Source organism: Stegostoma tigrinum, chromosome 31 (genome assembly GCF_030684315.1).
Source record: "Stegostoma tigrinum isolate sSteTig4 chromosome 31, sSteTig4.hap1, whole genome shotgun sequence".
Lineage (NCBI taxonomy): Eukaryota > Metazoa > Chordata > Chondrichthyes > Orectolobiformes > Stegostomatidae > Stegostoma > Stegostoma tigrinum.
In genome coordinates this window covers 15141807-15161390 of record NC_081384.1, presented here as the reverse complement: position 1 = coordinate 15161390, position 19584 = coordinate 15141807, and positions in this window count along the sequence as shown.

The following is a 19584-nucleotide window of genomic DNA, read 5'->3' as shown; positions in this document are numbered from 1 at the left end:
AAACTCTTTCCAACTTCTTCCTTTTACTCATTCAAATGTCATTCATGATCCATCTTTCATGGCTGGCCATACATTTATCTTTACTGGCACATTGATCTTATTCTTTGATAGAATGTAGGCAACAACAGCAAGAACAACATTTGTTGCCCTTCCTTAATTTCCCTTGAGGTGAGAGGCTAGCCTATGGATATGTAGGCTTCCTTAAAGGGTATTCATGAATTAGGTGGACTTTTACAACCATCATTGGTAGTTTCATTGTCATAGAATCCTTACAGTGTGGAAACAGGCCCTTCAGCCTATTGAGTCCACACTGACCCTCCGAAGAGCATCCCAGACCTATCCCCTTAACCTTGCATTTCCCATGGCCAAATGACCTACCCTGCATATCTCTGAAATGTGGAATGAAACTCGAGCAGCAGATGAAGCCCACCCAGACACGGGGAGAATGTGCAAACACCAAATAGACAGTCACCTGAGGGTGGAATCAAACCCAGTTTCCTGGCGCTGTGAGGCAGCCATGCTAATCACGGAACCACCGCACTGTCTCTGTGCCATCACCATTACTGAGACTACCTTTCAATTCCAGATGTATGAATTGCAATTGAATTCCACCAGCAACTGTGGTGCGATCTGAACCCACATCTTCAGATATGGGCCTTGGGATTACTAGCCCAGTGACATTACTACCAAGCCACCATTTGCCCCTAATACTGTAGACGTGATCCTTCTGTTCTCCCTGTACTAATTAGCATAGGTGACAGGAACTGTTGGCTCTGTATACTTTGGCAGTCAACCCCAATTGTTACAAGGGTTGTCACTGACTGTGTGAAATAGCTGCAGTTCTGGCTACTTGTGTTAACTGAGTAATGAGAAAACCAACTCTATGCAATAGCGATAATAGGAACTGCAGATGCTGGAGAATCTGAGATAACAAGCTGTAGAACTGGATGAACGCAATAGGTCAAGCAGCGTCATAGGAGCAGGAAAGCTGACATTTTGGGCTGAGACTCTTCTTCAGAAAAAGGGTCTAGACCTGAAAAGTCAGCTTTTTTGCTCCTCTGATGCTGCTTGGCCTGTTGTGTTCATCCAGCTCTACACTTTGCTATCTGTATGCAGCAGTGGCTGGATTTACCTGTCAGAGAGACCTGGACAGGAAGATAGCAGGGAGAACATTGAAAAAGATGATTCTGACCAGTAAATGCCTACACAGTAGCCAGGTACGCAAAACAAAGTAAATGTGAAAACCTAATAATTGGATTAAATCGCTGATATTTGATGCAGCATTCAAAATGGCAACCTTTCAGATGCTGATTCACCTTCTATGCATTTTCAGTTCTTTTTGTTTCTAATCCTCAGTTTTTTTGTGGTAGATAGTGACATAGTTATATTGTCACTGGATTAATAATTCAAAGCTAATGTTCTGGGAACATGGGTTCAAAATAGCAGCTGGTGGTATTTAGTTGAAATGGATAAATCTGGCTTTCAGGTAGGGGTTTGTGTGACAGTAGTAGCCTCCCTATCTCTGGGCCAGGAGACATTGCTTCAAGTCCAACATGTTCCAGAAGTGTGTGATAACATCTTTGAGCAGGTTGAATAAAAAATATAAATCTGACATTGAAAGCTAGTATCAGTGAGGGTGACCATGAAATATCATCAATTATCATTAAAACCCATCTGATTTGCAGGAAAGTAAAGCTGCCATCCTTACCTAGTCTGGAACATCCCCACCACAATGTCATTGATTTTTAACTGCTGCTCTGAAATGACCTGGGAAGCCAATTTAGTTTTAGGGTAACTAGGTTTGGCCAACAAATGCAAGTGAGGCCCACATCTCGTGATAGAATACAAATGATTCTCATTGTACACTCCAGTTCTGAACCATTCCTTCAAACACAATGTTTCCCCTTCAAGTGTGTCAGGGATTATATTGTGAATTTCCAACATCAGTTACAGGCTCTTACTATGGACTGCTTGAACTGTGGTCAATACTCAGGTAATTTCTTATTTAATACTGAATATTGTTCAACACTATTACTAACGTACTTAGGATCACTGATTAAAAGGAGGCATACCCCTGGAGTGCTCACCCATGAAAAAGCAATGCAAGGAAACAAAAATCAATGGTTACACCTCTCATGTGACTGTCATAAACCGAATTTGTTAAACATTGTCTCATGTGGGATTGATTTTCTTTTAATCTTGTGTTCCAATTACGTAGAAGAGCAGTGTTATTGTCATGTTAATTTATATGAGATTAATTATTGAAAGACTCTCAGTTACTTCTGCAGGATCAAGTTCAAACTTAGAATTATGTAGTTAATACTTACCAATGTGTTCTGTCAAATAGTTTTGTTTCCATAGTTCTACAAATATGTATTAACCTCACTAGCCACTTCAGCACCTACAAATCTTCACTTTAATATAAACTCACAGAAACTGCATGCTTTGTTGGCTTTCGCTCTTAAAAAGGCATTACCTTTTATTTAGCCTTTTTTTGTTTGTAAAGGAGGAAGGCATTGTTTTTCACATGACTTTCTCTTCTTTACTTTGCTCCTCTCCTGATACATTGGCCTTGAAATTCCTCTCTGTAGTACATTCAGCTCCCAGGTGCAATGGGGCACAGAGCCTACACTGGGTCCTGCCATTGTTCCTTGTGTTATAATTTCCATAGTATTAGCAATGACTCGATCTGTAAGAACTTTGTTTCTGAGTTCAAGTCTCAGTCTGCAGCTCAACATCAAACATCAAGGCTGACATTCAGTGCAATACTAAGGACATGATGTGCTGTCAGAGTGCTGCCTTTCAACTCAGCTCATAACCTGGGGTACCATCTCTCTGATAAGGCGGATAGATGTCAAAGCACAATTAGCATTATTGTGAAGAAGAGTAGGGGACTTATCCTCAGTGTCCTGGCCAGCATTGTCCTTCAATCAGCATCACCAGAACTGATTATCTTCCCGTTATCACATTGATGCTTGTGGGAGTTTGCTGTATAAATTAGCTCTGCATTGCCTGCATTACAACACATGTCAAACGGGACCACAATGCAGGATCTTGCCAAAGTTCAAAACAGTCGTAGAGAATTTAAGAAAGTAGCTTTGAAGAAGCAATTTTATAAGTATTTTTGTCTTTTCCCTAGGATGGGGGATTTCAATACTACGGACATCTTTTTAAGGTGACAGGAGAAAGATTTAAAAAAGAGAAGAAGGGCTTTTTTTTACACGGAGAGTGAGATGTGTGCGGAATAAAGCTCCAGAAGAAGTGGTGGATGAGGCTACAGTTACAACATTTAAAAGGCATTTGAACAGGTACACGAATAAGAAATATTTGGAGGGATATGGGTCAAGTGCAGGCGGGTGGGTCTAGTTTAATTTGAAATTATGGTCAGTATGGACTGATTGGATTGAAGCTCTATGACCCTATGACTCCATAAAAAGAAGGACTTGCATTTATATAGTGGTTTTAATGGACACTAGCTCTCTCAAGTGTTTTACAGCCAAAGGAGTACTTTTGAAGTGTGGTAACTGTTGCAGTGTAGAAGCATGACAACTAATCTGCATTGAGCAAACTTCCATAAAGAGGAATGTTATCATGACCAAATGATCTGTTGTCATCATGCTGACTGAGGGACACTCTTTGGTCAGCACATTACAGAAAACCTCCCTGGTCTTTTTCAGAACAGCAGAATGAGATCTGTTATGTTCTTGTGCGAGGTCAGACAGGGATCTTGGCTTAACATCTCATTCAAAAGAAGGCACCTCTGACACTGTAGCTCTCCCTCAGCACTACATTGAAAGTGTCAGTCTTAATCTTTGTGCTCCAGCCCTGGAATTGTCTTGAATGATTTGGTGACCAGAAGCTAGTGCGATTGGCCAAGTCAAGGCAATTGAGAAACACCGATTTAACCTTAGTAGCATTGGGTTTTAAAAATTGTAGATTGTGAGAGAGATAGACCTTTGAAAGATTCCAGACATTTGAGATTGTAAAGGTTGTTGTTTGCCATGCTGCATAAACCAGGTGATGGTGAGTGGTGCCTTGATTGCAGGGTGTAACAGAGATTCCATAAATTGTGTTTTTTGGAATTTAGAGTAAGAGTGTAACAGACAGACCATAATAAAGTATTAAAAGAGATTAAAGAAAGATTTCATCGGAGAAGTGCATTTACTTTATAAGTTCACAGACACTTAGCTCCTATTGGAGGAAGAGTGGTGATGTATTAGAAAGCTGATTGAGTTTACTATCTACTCTGGTGTAAAGTAGATTGTGTTGTTGGAAATGCCACCCTTTTTGGGATAATGTTAAACTGAGTTTGCATTAATTTCATGCAATGATTCAGTTGGACATTAAAGTGCTATGACACTCACTATTCAAAGAGATACAAAGAGTTTAATCAGCGCCCAGTCCAATGCTCTTTCCACATTTATCATCACCAGGAAAAAGCCCAGATCTGCTGGTTATTCTCCTCACCAAAGTGAAATTGAGAGTACCGTGGATGCCGGAAATCTAAAATTAAAAATAAATTGCTGTTCTCAGTACTACATCCAGCATCTGTGGGTACAGAATCCATTTCAAATCAATAATTATTTTTTGTTCAGTAGGATCATCATTCTGTCACATTGATTCTGCTCCTCTCTTTCCACAGATGGCCTCTGACCTTTTCTTAATTCATTCTTGAGATGTGGGCATTACTGGCTGGGCCAGTACTTATTGCCCATCCCTAATTGCCCAGAGTGAACTTAAGAATCAAATACATTGCAGTGGAGCTGGAGTCATATGTAGGCCAGACCAGGTAAGGTTGGCAGATTTCTTCCATTAAAGGCAGTACTGAATTAGGCGTGTTTTTATGACAGTTGGCAGTAGCTAGATGGCCATTGTTAGGCTGGCTTTTTCTAAAATTGAAATCATGACAAGATTCAAACCCATGTCTCTTGAACATTGTCCTGAGGTTCTGGATTACTAGTCCAGCAACATTTTCACTACACCATGGCCTACAGGTGAATGGTTAAGTGGTGGACAGAATGAGTACCTAACAGGGTGCTTTGTCCTGATGGCACTGAGCTTTGGCTGTAATTGGAGCTGTACTCATCCATCATACCATTGAATTGTGCCTTTTAGATGGTGAACAGGCTTTTTGGAGTCTGAAGGTGAGTTACTTGCTGCAGAAATCTCAGCCTCTTTCTTGCTTTTGTAACCAATGTATTGTTCTAATTACATTGGGGGATTCCAGCATTTTCTTATTTTGCTCATCTTAATGTTTGTGTCAGGATGTTGCTGGCTAAGAATGGCTGTCAGGCCTACACGTATAGATGAGTTGAAGCTATTCAATTTGTTGGATGCAGCATTTTGAGGTGTTTAGACACAATAAGTGATTGTATGACTGCAAATCTATAAGGTTTTGAACATTTTAAGATCTTTTAGCACCTGCAAGTTAATCAATTACTGTGGACCCTGAAGATTACTTCCAGTGTTTGTTTTGTGTGTGCATGCGTATGTGTTTTGTGTGTGTGTGTGTGTGTGCGTGTGTTTTGTGTGTGAGTGTGTGAATGTGTAAGTGTGTGTATGTTACAGTTCACTTAAGGAGTCTGAATTGCTGTGACAACAAGCACAATGTAGTAATGGATGATGATGATAGAGGTTCCAAAATTACTGTGCAAAAATCTCTCCCACTCACACCGGCTGTCACTCGCTGGTGTGGGAAGGATTTGCAGGTTGATGCTTAATCAGTTTGGACACATTACGGATATGCCTTCCTTGATCATCAAGCCCAGAGCTGCTGACTCAGACGCAGGGATGCAGCCCACCATGCCAATATTGCAGCTTATAAGTGGAATTTTCTGGTACATATCCACGCCTTGTTATTCCTGAATTTGGTACGCACTGATTGTGTACATGCGTGATCTACCCTAGACCTCATTGTTTTTCTCATAGACACTTCTATTCTGATTGTGCAGTCCTTCACACTAGATAGAGAGCTACACTGGAGGCTAAGCTGCATTTTCCATTACCTGTGGGCAGTCTGTGCCCCTATACCTCATGGAAAATGAGGATATGATGTACAGATGGAATTTTGTGGCAAAAACCATTGCCTTTTTTATATTCCTGTAGTTATTAAATTATACTTAAGAGGGAGCTCTTGCTCTACCAAATCAGGAATTTTATTGAAAAATTGGATTGCAATGTTATAGTGCATTTGAATAAAGCACTGTGCAATTTGCCATCTGTTTAGGATAGGATGGTACTATGTCTGTTTAGTCTCTTCATCTGAAATAGGATAAGACTAAACACCACGTACCATAGAGTACTTAGTAGGGCAGACATGATGTGCCAGAAGTTTGAGACGTACATGTTCTAAGTAACTTTTCAACAACTTTGCTCTTTTGGTTTTGTTCACTTTCTGAACATGATTCTATTCCCTTTTGTGAATCCCCATTTCAGAAGAAGGGACGCAACCCAAAATGTCAACTTTCCTGCTCCTCTGATGCTGCCTGGCCTGCTGTGTTTCTCCAGCTCCACACTATGTTGTGTCTATTCCCTTTTGTAGCATTTTCAAATGAGCACCTTTTTGAGCAAAAGAGAGACTCCCCTATGCCTGTCATCTCGCAGTAAGGTCATTGGCTTGCAATAGGCCTTCTTGTTTTCTCAGGGTTGGGGTGGCATTTTGGCCACCCACGCCTCGATATTTTCATGTGGAATGGGAAAATCACACACTAAATAATACAATCTTTGAAGATGTGAGTGGGGAAGATTTTTGATTGTAAAGCCGCCTGAATGTGCAGCTGTTGAAGAGTTGGTAAAAGCAATAGCAGCTGCACGATTGCCCAGCTTAACACATGCTAGTTGCAAATGTGTAACATGTTGACAGTTAATGCTTTCTAGAATCACAGTAACTCACAATGAAAGCCATACAATGCGCTATGTCTGTATCAGCTCTCTGAAGCAGCTCCCTTTCAGTTTTACTCCCCTGACCTTTCCCCTTAGACCTGCACATTTTTACGTTTTAAGCAAAGATCCAGTTTCCTTTTGAAAGTCGGGATTGAATCTGCTCCACTTTTCATTGTGACAATATATTCCATTTGGCTGCATTAAAAAAAACTTAATTTGATCATTGTCTCGGTGTGCATTGTGATAACATCAACTGTGGCATGCTTCATGAGCACATTGGACCATCCCTTGTTTCTCTGACTGTTGGGTGTCTACATATGATTTTTGACATTGCCCCCTTATACTTGACTGGGTAGTCTATGTTTGCAGTCGTGTTAGGTAAAGCACGTAGGGAGCCACTATTCCACTGGCTGCTACCCTTCATAGCCTTTGGCACCTGTCCTCTAGAATAAGGAATATTATTCTAGAGTTGGGCCGTCTTACTCTTTTCAGTGCTTTAACACACTTTACTGACACACACACACACACATTGCTAAATACAGCTCTCTCATGTTATATCTAACTCCTGCTTTGCTATGTACTTCTCTCTAGCTGCTTTTCCACTCTGATGTGCTTATGTCAGTGTAACATCATCAGTTAAATTATCACCACATGCAGGTACATATCTCATTATATTCCATAGATATCTTCATTTCAGTTTTTGACAAGTATTTTAAATTTGTGTCCTCTTGCTAGAATTAAAGCCAGTGGAAACAGTTTCTCACTATCGCCACTGTCTTACCCATGAATGCATGCATAGTCTACCCAAACACTAAAAAGTGCATTTAGCTAGCTATCTCAAGATGTGCCAACATCTTTGGTATCTGTTCCTACTCCACACAATGGAATCTGACTCCTTCCAGAGGGTTTAATGTGAAGTGTGTCCATGAGTTTTTCAAGGAAAATTCTTTTTGCTTTCATTTCACTAGCCCTCAAGCAAGTTCAGGTGCGTGGTGCTTTATCACTTGCCCACAGGCTCTGTTTCCTATAATTGTTCGACCTTCCTTTGTGTTTTTTGTCAGCTATTTCTTCCCTCTGTACACTGTAAAGGCTGATAAATGAGTCTGGAGATTTTGCTCCCTTTAGAAAGTCTGCGACTATTTTTAGCCTCAAATTCTTTTAAATAGATGTTCATCTTTTTCACTTACAATGTAGAATTGTGTAGTGTGCGGTCCTGGCGCCATTTTGACATGATGTCATGGCCTGGCAGCATCCTCCCTATTTCCTGACATTCTAGAGGGGAGCAGGCTGCAATTTTACTGCTGCAGATTTGAAATTTATGGGTTGATACATTTTGTGACAGCTCCAGCGCAGTGCCTTTGGAGTTTGCCATTGAGAGAGAAGCTACTAAGTGCTTGTAGCCTCCTCCATGTCTTCCACATGGCAGTACTTAACAGGTTGAACCCACAGGGAACAGGGGGTGAGCATCATATTGGTCAACAAGTGGATGATGGTGTCACAAAGCACATTGGTTGACACAAATACCTTTCTGTTTTGGGATTAAAAATTCTCAAAGGATTTCTTTTGACAGACAACATGAACTCTACCATATTAGACCATAATATATTGGAGCAGAATTTGGCCATTCAGCCCATCAAGTCTGCTCCACCATTCAATCATGGCTGATATGTTTCTCGTCCCCATTCTCCTGCTTTCTTCTTATAACTCTTGATCCCCTTACCAATCAAGAACCTATCTGCCTTTGTATTACTTACATTCAATGATTTGATCTCCACAGCCCTCTGCAGCAATGAGTTCCACAGATTCACCACCCTCTGGCTGAAGAAATTCCTCCTCATCTCAGTCTAAATTTTCATCACTTCACTTCGAGGCCATATCCTCAGGTCTTAGTCTCTCCTACAAGTGGAAACATCTTCTTCAAGTACACTCTATCCAAACCTCTCAATGTTCTGTAGGTTTCAATGAGATTTCCCTCTCATCTTTCTAAACTTCATCAAATCCAGACCAAATGTCCTCAACCGCTCCTCACATGACAAGTCCTTAATCCATGAGATCATTCTTGCAAATCTCCTCTGGACTGCTTCCAAGGCCAGAACACTCTTTCTTAGTTATGGCCCCAAGACTGCTCACAGTATCCAAATGTGGCCTCTGACCAGAACCTGATACGACCTCAACAGTACATCTCTGCTCTTGTATCCTAGCCATCTTGAAATAAATGCTGACATTATAATTGCCTTCTTAATGTTAACCTTAAGAGAATCCTAAACTAAGACTCTTAAGTCCCTTTGCGCTTCAGATTTCTGAAACCTGTCCCTATTTAAAAAATACTTTAACCTCCATTCTTCCTACCACACCCCACATTGTATTCCAATATTGTATTCCGTCTGCCACTTCTTTGCCCACTGTCCTAGCTTTATCCAAGTCCTTCTGCAGACTCCCTGTTTCTTCAACACTACCTGTCGCTCCACTTATTTTTGTATCAGCTCCAAACTTAGCAACAATACCCTCGGTTCCCTCATCCAGACCGTTCATTGATATGTGTTTACATCCTAGAAATATGAGATTCCCAAGAAGGACATTTCAATCTGTCATAGAATTTGATTGTCTGATGGTCGCCTTTAGTTTCCTACAAAGAGAAGAGCCAGAGCAACACCTCAAGCCAACATCTACCCCATCCCCTTCAAAAATAAATGACTCGGGTTTCAGATGGTACTTCAAGTTCCCATGCGAGGAATAGATGTTTCCATTCTTCATCACAATTCCAATCCCAAAATCATTTCCTGAATACCTTTCCTATGTGGGAACTTATAGAGTCGTGCAGCATGGAAACAGACCTGTCAGTCCAACTCATCTGTGCTGATCAGGTTTCCCTACACAAGTCCTTGAGCCTGTGTTTGGCTCATATCCCTCTAAACTTTTCCTACACATGTACCTGTCCAAGTTTCTTTTAAGTGTTGTAACTGAAACTGCTTCCATCTTCTTCCATCATTTCCTTTTCTAACTGACACAAAGTCTGAACAATTCTGAACATTGATTCAAGCCATTTCACACAATGAGCAAACTCATACTATTATGCAGGGTACAAAGAAATAAAAACCCATGTGATGCTTCCTGCATTTCCTTGTCTGATTTAAGTCAGCTCTTCCCTTCCCACGGATCCGGCTGCAATGGCAAATAAGGATGAAGGAAGATTGATTTCAAAATTCAAGGGTGGAATTTACAAATTTCTTCTCCTGCTCACCTCCATGTTTGAATCTCCACAAAACAACTTGGTATTTTGCAAAGATCTGCTCTGATCAACATGCACCAGGCACTGTTGTTACCAGAGGGGTTGTGACAATGATTTTGTATATAATGAGCAATCATGCTGTTGTACATATACTCTTGCTTTTGTTGTACAATGAAATTGGCACTAAAATTAACAGCAGTACGATAGAGCTGCATTGTGTTTCATCATTATGTCCATCAGACAGATGCCAAAAATGCAATTGTGCTAAAAGTGTGGTTTATTTAGAAATGGAGGTAGCAGCCAGCTGGTGTCACAGAGTTTCACACGACTGATTCACTATGTGTTTGGGGTTATTTTCCTCTGGGTGTCAATTTTATTGAAACATTACGCACGAGTGATCACGGCGTAAGTAAGCCATTGGACATTTTTTGCATTGTGCCACTGCTGCCCTGAGGTTGGTCACATTTCTAAGTCAGGATATGAAAATAAAATCATAATTTAATCCCTTGTTTAACTCCATTAAACAGAATTTGTGTAAATTGCTCTATTACAATATTAGAAAGGAAGGCTCTTTTGAACACTACTGCAGATGCCACCACTAGTTTGACAAAATGTAATTTCAAGGTGTTAACACAATCACATCATCATGTTACTTGTAAGTAATCCTAACTTGGAGCAAGTCACATTCACAAATCACGCCTGTGCCTGCTGACTTAAACTAGTTCCTCGTCTTGCAATGCATAAATTTCAAAATTCTTAGTCTAAGTTTCAAACTCATTTTGCCATCTGTCCCCCGCAATCTCTGTCATCAACTCCAATGCTACAATTCTCTGAGGTGTCTGTGTTCCTCTAATTGTAGCCTCTTGTGCTTTCCTTAATTTAAATACTTCAATATTAGCAGCAATTCCTCCATCTTCCAGAGTCCTGCATTCTAGAATTCCCTTCCTAAATCTCTGTCTTTTTACGTCTTTTTCCTCCTTCAAACCACTGCATAAAATGTGTTACTTTGACCAGGTTTTTGGTCATTGCCCTGCCTTCTGTGGTTCAATGTCAAACTTTGATTAATGTCCTATGAAGCATCATGTAATGTTTTACTGCTATAAATAAAAATTGCTGTTGTAATCTTGAATTATGCTGCTATTTTTCTCAAAAAACAATAGAACTAAGGAGTGAGGCCTTACTCTCCATGCATGTTCTAGTCCACATAAGAAGATGGAAGGAACATGCATTCATATAGTATCCCAAATGTACTTTGAAAATCAATGGAGTACTTTTCAAGTGTAGGCATGTACAAGTCAGAGTTGAATCCTCATGACTTGCAACATGAGACTCCCTGAAAAAGGCTATCACACAATTCTTGGACTTTACTCAATGACAGCCCAGTTCAGTGCAGAGTCAAGTTGAGTTTTGAAGAATGCTCGGTAGAGCTTCCTAGATTTCCCAGTCACTTTGTAAACTTGAACAGAATTATTTTAAAGTTTGGCAAAAACAATCTCTCAGGAAATGAGAAGTTTACTGACCTTGAACAGTAGCTTTGTATGTGAGCCTATGCACTTCCATTGCCAGAGACTCATTGAAAGTGATTATTTCTTGTGTAATGTGAAGTCAACCATGATGACATGATATGCTCAGCCAATACCCCAGTACCTTCCAATAGAAATATTAACTCAAGCAGTGGACTGAGAATTAAACTAAAGCTGATCCACACTCTGTGAATAGAACATAGAACATAGAACGTAGAAAAGTACAGCACAGTACAGGCCCTTTGGCCCATGATGTTGTGCTGTGGATTAGTCCTAATCCAAAAATAAAATAACCTAAACTACATTCCCCTCAATTCACTGCTGTCCATGTACATGTCCAGCAGTCGCTTAAATGTTATTAATGACTCTGCTTCCACGACTACCACTGGCAAAGTATTCCATGCGCTCACAACTCTCTGGGTAATAGAGGCTATTTATAGCTACATATCAATGATTAAAATTTACACTGTTTTTCCCATGTTTAAATGCTGACTCCAGCTATGAAAGAAACACCAAATCTTAATTGTACGCTTATACTTTTTGTTTTTATTTAACAACAAAAACCTGTCTTGTTTTATATATGTTTGTGCATTGTCAAGTCTCCAGCAGTATTGGGAAACAGGTTTTGTTGAAATATATTAAATATGTGTAATCATGTACGATGGAGGTATGGAGCCTTGCTGGTTGGTACATGGATCCCAGAGCCAGCTTATCATCTTAGGACCCTTTATTGTTTCTTTACTCATGTCTACCAGGGCATTATATTGGGCTACAGCTTCACATAATTATTCATATAGATTCAAATTTTGACACCGGATGACATTATGCATTTTATCAGAAGAACATGCACATTTGCCACTTCAATCAGCCCTTAGGGGTGAGAAGTTCATCTCCACAGTGCCACCTCCACCTTGTGTGACATCAATCTCTCCAATGTAACTGCTGCGGGCTTTTGCAAAGCCTGAGTGCTACACCGAAAAAGATAACAGGGCGAATGAATTTTTAACTCATAGCCTGAACGAGTAAGATTGGAAGACTATGGTGTACTTTACTACCAGGCACCATGAAGCAGGTTAAGATCATCCAAATTCATCCAACATTGACCCTTAGGCCAAACAGAGAGTATCACCCCAACAATCACACACAGGTTCTAGAGTAGAGTGTACATAGCATTATAACCCAATAGGTTACTCAGTATGACAATGGTTGGATGTCCTTTATTCCTTTCTCATTGTAAATTGATGCCATGGAATAGAACTATATTAAATATTCATAGGCTAGTATGAAATTTGTACCACAGTTATTTTACAAAGACTTCCAATGCAGAAGTTGCTTAAACCTTTTTAATCATGGAGGAAGGAACACAATGCAAGTATATTAAATGTTGCCACACAGTATATGCAGTGTAAGTTGCTGTAATTTCCTGTGAGTTTTCTTTAAGTCTTGATATCATTTCCCATGACTGGTGCTGGGTGAGCTTCTGACTGCTAAGGGTTTGATATTTCATAACAACAGCTTACATTTATATAGTGTTGTCAATACAACACATTGCAAAGTCCTTCACAAAATTATAAGAAGTACAATACCAAACCGTTTATTTTTTATATTTTATTTGCAATTTACTGACTGAACTTATTGCCCAGAAGAGCTGTCTTTTTGAACCATTTCTGCCCATGTGATGGTGGAGAGATCCAGGACTTTGATCCACTGGGGGTGAGGAGATGGTGATATTGTTCCAATTCAGCAATGTGAGTGGCTTGGAAGGAACTTGTAAGTGATGGTATTCCCAACTATCCGCTCTTCTTATCCTTCTAGATGGTAGAGGCTGCAAGTTTGGAAGGTACTGCCAAAGGAACCCCAGTCATCTGCAGCAGTGCATCTTGTAGATGACATATACTGCTGCGGTTGTGTATTGATGCTAGAGAGTTTGAATGCTGAAGGGATGAGTGGGTGCCAATCAACTGGCTGATTTGTCCAGGATTGTGTCAAGTTTCCTCAGTGTTGTCGGAATTTTGCTTATCTAGCCCACTGGAGTGCACTCCACCATATTCCTGACTTGTGACTTGTGGATGGTGGACAGGATTTGGGAATCAGGAGGTGAATTGCCTTCTGCAAAATTCTAAAGATCTGATCTGTGCCTGTACCCACAGTATTTAAATGGCAGTCCAGTTAGGTTTGGGCCAATGGTAACATCCAGGACTCTGATAATGAGGAATTCAGCGATGTTAATACCATTGAATGTCACGGGGAGATGATTAGATTCTTTCTTGTTGGAGTTGATAACAGCTCAGCACTAGTTGGGCACAAATGTTAATGGGCACATCAGTCAAAACCTGATTATTATCCAGATCATGTTGCACACAGATATTGATTAAAGAATTGCAAATGGTTCAGAGCACTATGCAGTAATCAGCAGATATTTCCTCCTTCTGGCCTTATGATGGGGGATGGTCTTTGATGAAGCAGCTGAAGGTGCTTAGGCCTTGGACACCACCATGAAAAACTCCTTCAGCAATGTCCTGGGTCTGATATAATTGGCTTTCAACAACCACAACCACCTTCCTTTGTGCCAGGTCTGACTGTAACCAGTGGAGAGATTTCCCTAATTCCCACTGCCTTCAGTTTTTCCAGGGCTTCGTGACACCTCACTCAGTCAAATGCTGCCTTGATATCAAAGGCTGTCACCCTCACATTGCCTCTTGAGTTCATCTATTTAATTCATGTTTGCAGCAAGCCTGTAAGGGACTGAATAGCCTTGGCAGAACCCAAATTGATTGGGCAACACAGTCTATAAGGGTCAAAGGGCAGATTATTGCATAAAGAGACATTAGGCCAGATGATCAAAAAGTTGGTCAAGGGGGTAGTTTGTACGCAATGTCCTAAAGGAGGAAATATGTCTTTTAATTTTCAACTGTTACACATTATTTGAAATGAAATAATCTATGGCTACACTCCAGAAAAGTTTGTTACAGTTAACTAAACACAAACTGCCTTGGAGTGGATAGAATTCTCTGGGTTCTCCTCTTTCCCTGAGCCAGGAATAAAAACTTTAAGAATCTATTTAACAAAAGGTAATTGAAACTGTGGCTTTCTTTTCCTGCGATCCATTCATCACAATACTTGTAAAAGCAAATAATTATACCTTAAAACAACATAACAATTCAGTGGAGAATGTCCTTTAATTCATTTGCTCAGCTGGGCTCGATTGGATACTAAACTTACTGGTTAGTAAGTTTAAACTGTCTAATTACACTAAGTTCATTTTGCATACTATATGATAAATAAGCCACAAAATTGCTAAGAATAAAACCAATGAATGAAGGATGATAATGAATGTCATTAGCAATTAATAGTGGTAGGATGAAGGAAATAATCCGACTGGAGGATGGGAAGAAGAAACTCAGAGAAGGGAAGTGTAGATATGTTTATACCTTTGAAAGCCACATCTAGAATTACATTCCACTTTCTAGCGTCCTCCAAGAAAATTAAAGGATTTGATGTTTATTTGTCATTTTGCTGTATGTTTTGTCTAATTTCTTCCAAGCAATGCAGAAATAACAACAGCTAATAAGTCTGTAATGCGTTTATTTATAATATTTTAAAATATCTCTGCAATCCTAGAATTTCTGCATGCACATTCACAGCTCAGGCTTCACAGGTTTCTTTGGAAGCTACTCTTCATTTTTTTATGAATCTCCTGTGCTGGACTTCAGCAGCGGCTTTCTGAAAATCTAAATATATCACGTTAACTCGTTTCCCCTTTTATTAACTCTGTTAGCAGCATCATAAAAAAACTCGCCAGATTTATCATAAATCAAATTGCTATTTTTAAACGTATCTTTGATCTAAGGTGAGACAGAGTAATGAAGGGAGTTATATGATGTACTACAAGTTCTGCCTGACAGCAATCCTGTTTCCCTCATAGTTTATATTATTAGTTAATTAAGTAACATTTAATCAACCTTGATTTTGCTGTTACAGGGAAAGGTCTTGGAATTTTGCCATTCATTTCCTTCAAGTTGGTCAGTGGAGTTCAGATTTCTTTTTCAGTGATCAGCCTTGAAGAGCATGATAACAATGAGGAACATATTAAACCTGCCTTTCTCCCATATTTCTTAATATCTTTGGCTAACAAAAATATTGATCTTAATTTTTAAATGAAAAACCACCCCTTTATGTATACATTTTTTTCTTAACTTCTCTGCTGAAAGGCCTGGCTCCAATGTTTAGGTTATAGCCCAAGTTTTCAACTCCCCAACTAGCTGAGATAGTTATTTGTTCTTTTTCTTGCTATCCACTGTAAATGTTCTCCTGACTATCTTTTATTTTAATTCTCTGAGACTTCTAAATTCTACAGAATGGAAACTAGTTTGTATAATGACTCCTAATAATTTCACACTTGGAGTCCATTTCTCATTATTGTATACACAGATCTACCTTACAGTTCCTTTAAGGCCAATATATCCTTTCTATGCTGTACCACACAGAAATGCACACAGGTGTAATCTGTTTGGGGCTGGTGTAATTCAGATCTATTTATTCCCATTTGGATGTTAATGCTGTCCTGTGTTACTTTAGCAGGAAGTTACATAACTCCAAAAATGTGGAAAATACCAAGAATGATTGTGTAATTGCACATAAACATGTTGTGTAATGATTACATGAACATAGACTTTCTTAAATTAAAAGATCTTAGAGGCAGCAGTTGCTAACCTGGGAATATTAACAAAGTGTCATCGCTGAAGGTTGCAGGTATGGCAAAACAGAATCAATGGAAGCAAAAGAGAAGGTGAAGATAACTAATAATTACTGATTGGATGTCACCAAATGTGCTGTTACTTCCTATTGCCATCAGACAAAATAACTTACGGGATTCTCAGACCACAAGCGCCATATCAAGTGTAGCTATAAATTAAACTCTCAGTGGTTATTTTCTTGCCAGTTCAATTGCATTCACCAAATATGGTATTTTTGTAAACCTCATTGTCCCATCATATAAAAAAACTATGACTCATTACATGACTCCATATTGCACTAGCCCCTGACCTAGGTGAAGTGTAGATGCAATGCAGCCCATTTTTCAAACAAGGCCATCATGGAGCCAACGATAGTCCTCCTGAAGATGACGATCCGAACCTTGGATTTGGCTCGGGCAGATGAAATCTGAAGAACTAGGAGCGTGACAGCCATTTTCTGAGGAGGAAGCTGAGGTCATTAAGCAGGAGGAATATGTCCCTCTGAAGGATAGAGCACCGCAGCATTAGGTGCAACAAGCTAGACAGGACTTAATTGAAACCCAATTCCAATTGATATGAGCTGGTCGTTGGGGAGGTGATGGCCTAGTGGTATTATTGCTGGACTGTGAATCCAGAGACACAGATAAGGTTTTGGGGACCTGGGATTTAATCCTGCCATGGCAGATATTGGAATTTGCTTTGACAAAGGAGAGCCAATGGATGTGATCTATTTGGATTTTCAGAAAGCCTTTGACAAGGTGACACACAGGTTGATTGCTATCTAAGAGCCCATAGTGTTAGGGGCAAGGTGTTGGCATGGATAGAGGATTAGCTGACTTGCAGAAGGCAGAGAATGGGAACAAAGTGATCTTTTTCAGGATGGCAGCCAGTGACTCATGGAGTTCTGCAGATGTCAGTAATGAGATCGCAACAATCCATGTTAAACATTAGTAATCTGAATGAAGGGACTGAGGACATAGAACATAGAACATAGAACATAGAACAGTACAGCACAGAACAGGCCCTTCAGCCCACAATGTTGTGCCGACCATTGATCCTCATGTATGCACCCTCAAATTTCTGTGACCATATACATGTCCAGCAGTCTCTTAAATGACCCCAATGACCTTGCTTCCACAACTGCTGCTGGCAACGCATTCCATGCTCTCACTACTCTCTGCGTAAAGAACCTGCCTCTGACATCCCCTCTATACTTTCCACCAACCAGCTTAAAACTATGACCCCTCATGCTAGCCATTTCTGCCCTGGGAAATAGTCTCTGGCTATCAACTCTATCTATGCCTCTCATTATCTTGTATACCTCAATTAGGTCCCCTCTCCTCCTCCTTTTCTCCAATGAAAAGAGACCGAGCTCAGTCAACCTCTCTTCATAAGATAAGCCCTCCAGTCCAGGCAGCATCCTGGTAAACCTCCTCTGAACCCTCTCCAAAGCATCCACATCTTTCCTATAATAGGGCGCCCAGAACTGGACGCAGTATTCCAAGTGCGGTCTAACCAAAGTTTTATAGAGCTGCAACAAGATCTCACGACTCTTAAACTCAATCCCCCTGTTAATGAAAGCCAAAACACCATTTGCTTTCTTAACAACCCTGTCCACTTGGGTGGCCATTTTAAGGGATCTATGTATCTGCACACCAAGATCCCTCTGTTCCTCCACGCTGCCAAGAATCCTATCCTTAATCCTGTACTCAGCTTTCAAATTCGACCTTCCAAAATGCATCACCTCGCATTTATCCATGTTGAACTCCATCTGCCACCTCTCAGCCCATCTCTGCATCCTGTCATTGTTGTTAAGTTTGCAGGTGACACAAAGATACATGGAGAGACAGGTAGTGTTGACCAAGTGAGGAGACTGCAGAAGGATAGGCTTTTAGAGAGGGCAAAGATGTGGCAGCTGGAATACAATATGGGAAAATGTGAGGCATAAGCTATTTCCTAAATGGGAAAAGGCTTTGGAACTCTGCAGCACAAAGGGCCTTGGTGTCCTAATTCAGGACTCTCTTAAGGTTTACATGCAGGTTCAGATAGCAGTTTGGAAATCATTCCGTTCAAGAGTGCTAGAATACAAGAACAGGTATGTACTGTTGAGTCTATATAAGACTGTGGTCAGACTGCATTTGAAAGATTGTGAGCAGTTTTGGGCCTTATTTCAAATGAAGGATGTGCTGACCTTGGAGGAAGTCAACCATAGGAAGTTTACAAGAATGAACCCGGGGATGAAGGGCTTGTCATATGAGGAACAGTTGAGAATTTTGGGTTTGTATTTGGAGTTTGGAAGGATGAGGGAGAATCTGATTGACTCTGATAGAATGCTAAGAGACCTGGAGTGAGTTGATTTAGACAAGATGTTTCCACTAGTTGGAGACAGACTAGGACCCAAGGGCCCAGGCTCACAATGAAGGAATGACCCTTTAGGACTGAGATGAGGAGGAATTTCTTCAGCCAGAGGATGGTTAATCTGTGCAACTCATTGCCACAGAAGGCTGTGGAGACCAGGTCATGGAGTATATTTAGGACAAAGGTCGTTTCTTGATTAGTAAGGGGATCAAGGGTTATAGGGAGAAGGTAGGAGAATGGGGTTGAGAAACATATCAGCCATTATCAAATGGTCAAGTAGGCATGATGGGCTAATTGGCTTACTTCTGCTCCCACATCTTATGTTTTTATGGCTGCATCCTGGACCCTCAAGCCTGTTTTGTACTTCGATACAATCATGACTGATCTGCAGTTTCAAGTCCACTTTAATTCACCATATCCCTTGATTCACCAAAAAAACACAAACTTGGCCAGCATCGTAGACAATGCTGACAACAGCCTAAAATTACAACAGGATATTGATAGATCAGGTAAATGGCCAAAATTGTGGCAGGTGGATTTTAATACAAGCAATGTGAGGTTACTCATTTCCAACTGACAGAGGATAGTTCAGGGTAATTTTTAGAAGGCTTAAAGCTCAAAATAGTGGATGATCGATGAGATTTTGGAGGTTCATATACATAGCTGTTTAAAATGCTACAGACAGGTATGGAAAATAGTCAAGAATGCTAATGGAGTGCATTGTAAGAGTCTCCGTACCGGCATTGCACAATCATTTTGTGGACTTTTTCAAGAAGCGCTTTCCGTAAGAGGTACAGTATTCCATAATCTTTGTATTTTTTTTTGCAAATTCTGTCACGTGACCCACAAAAATGTG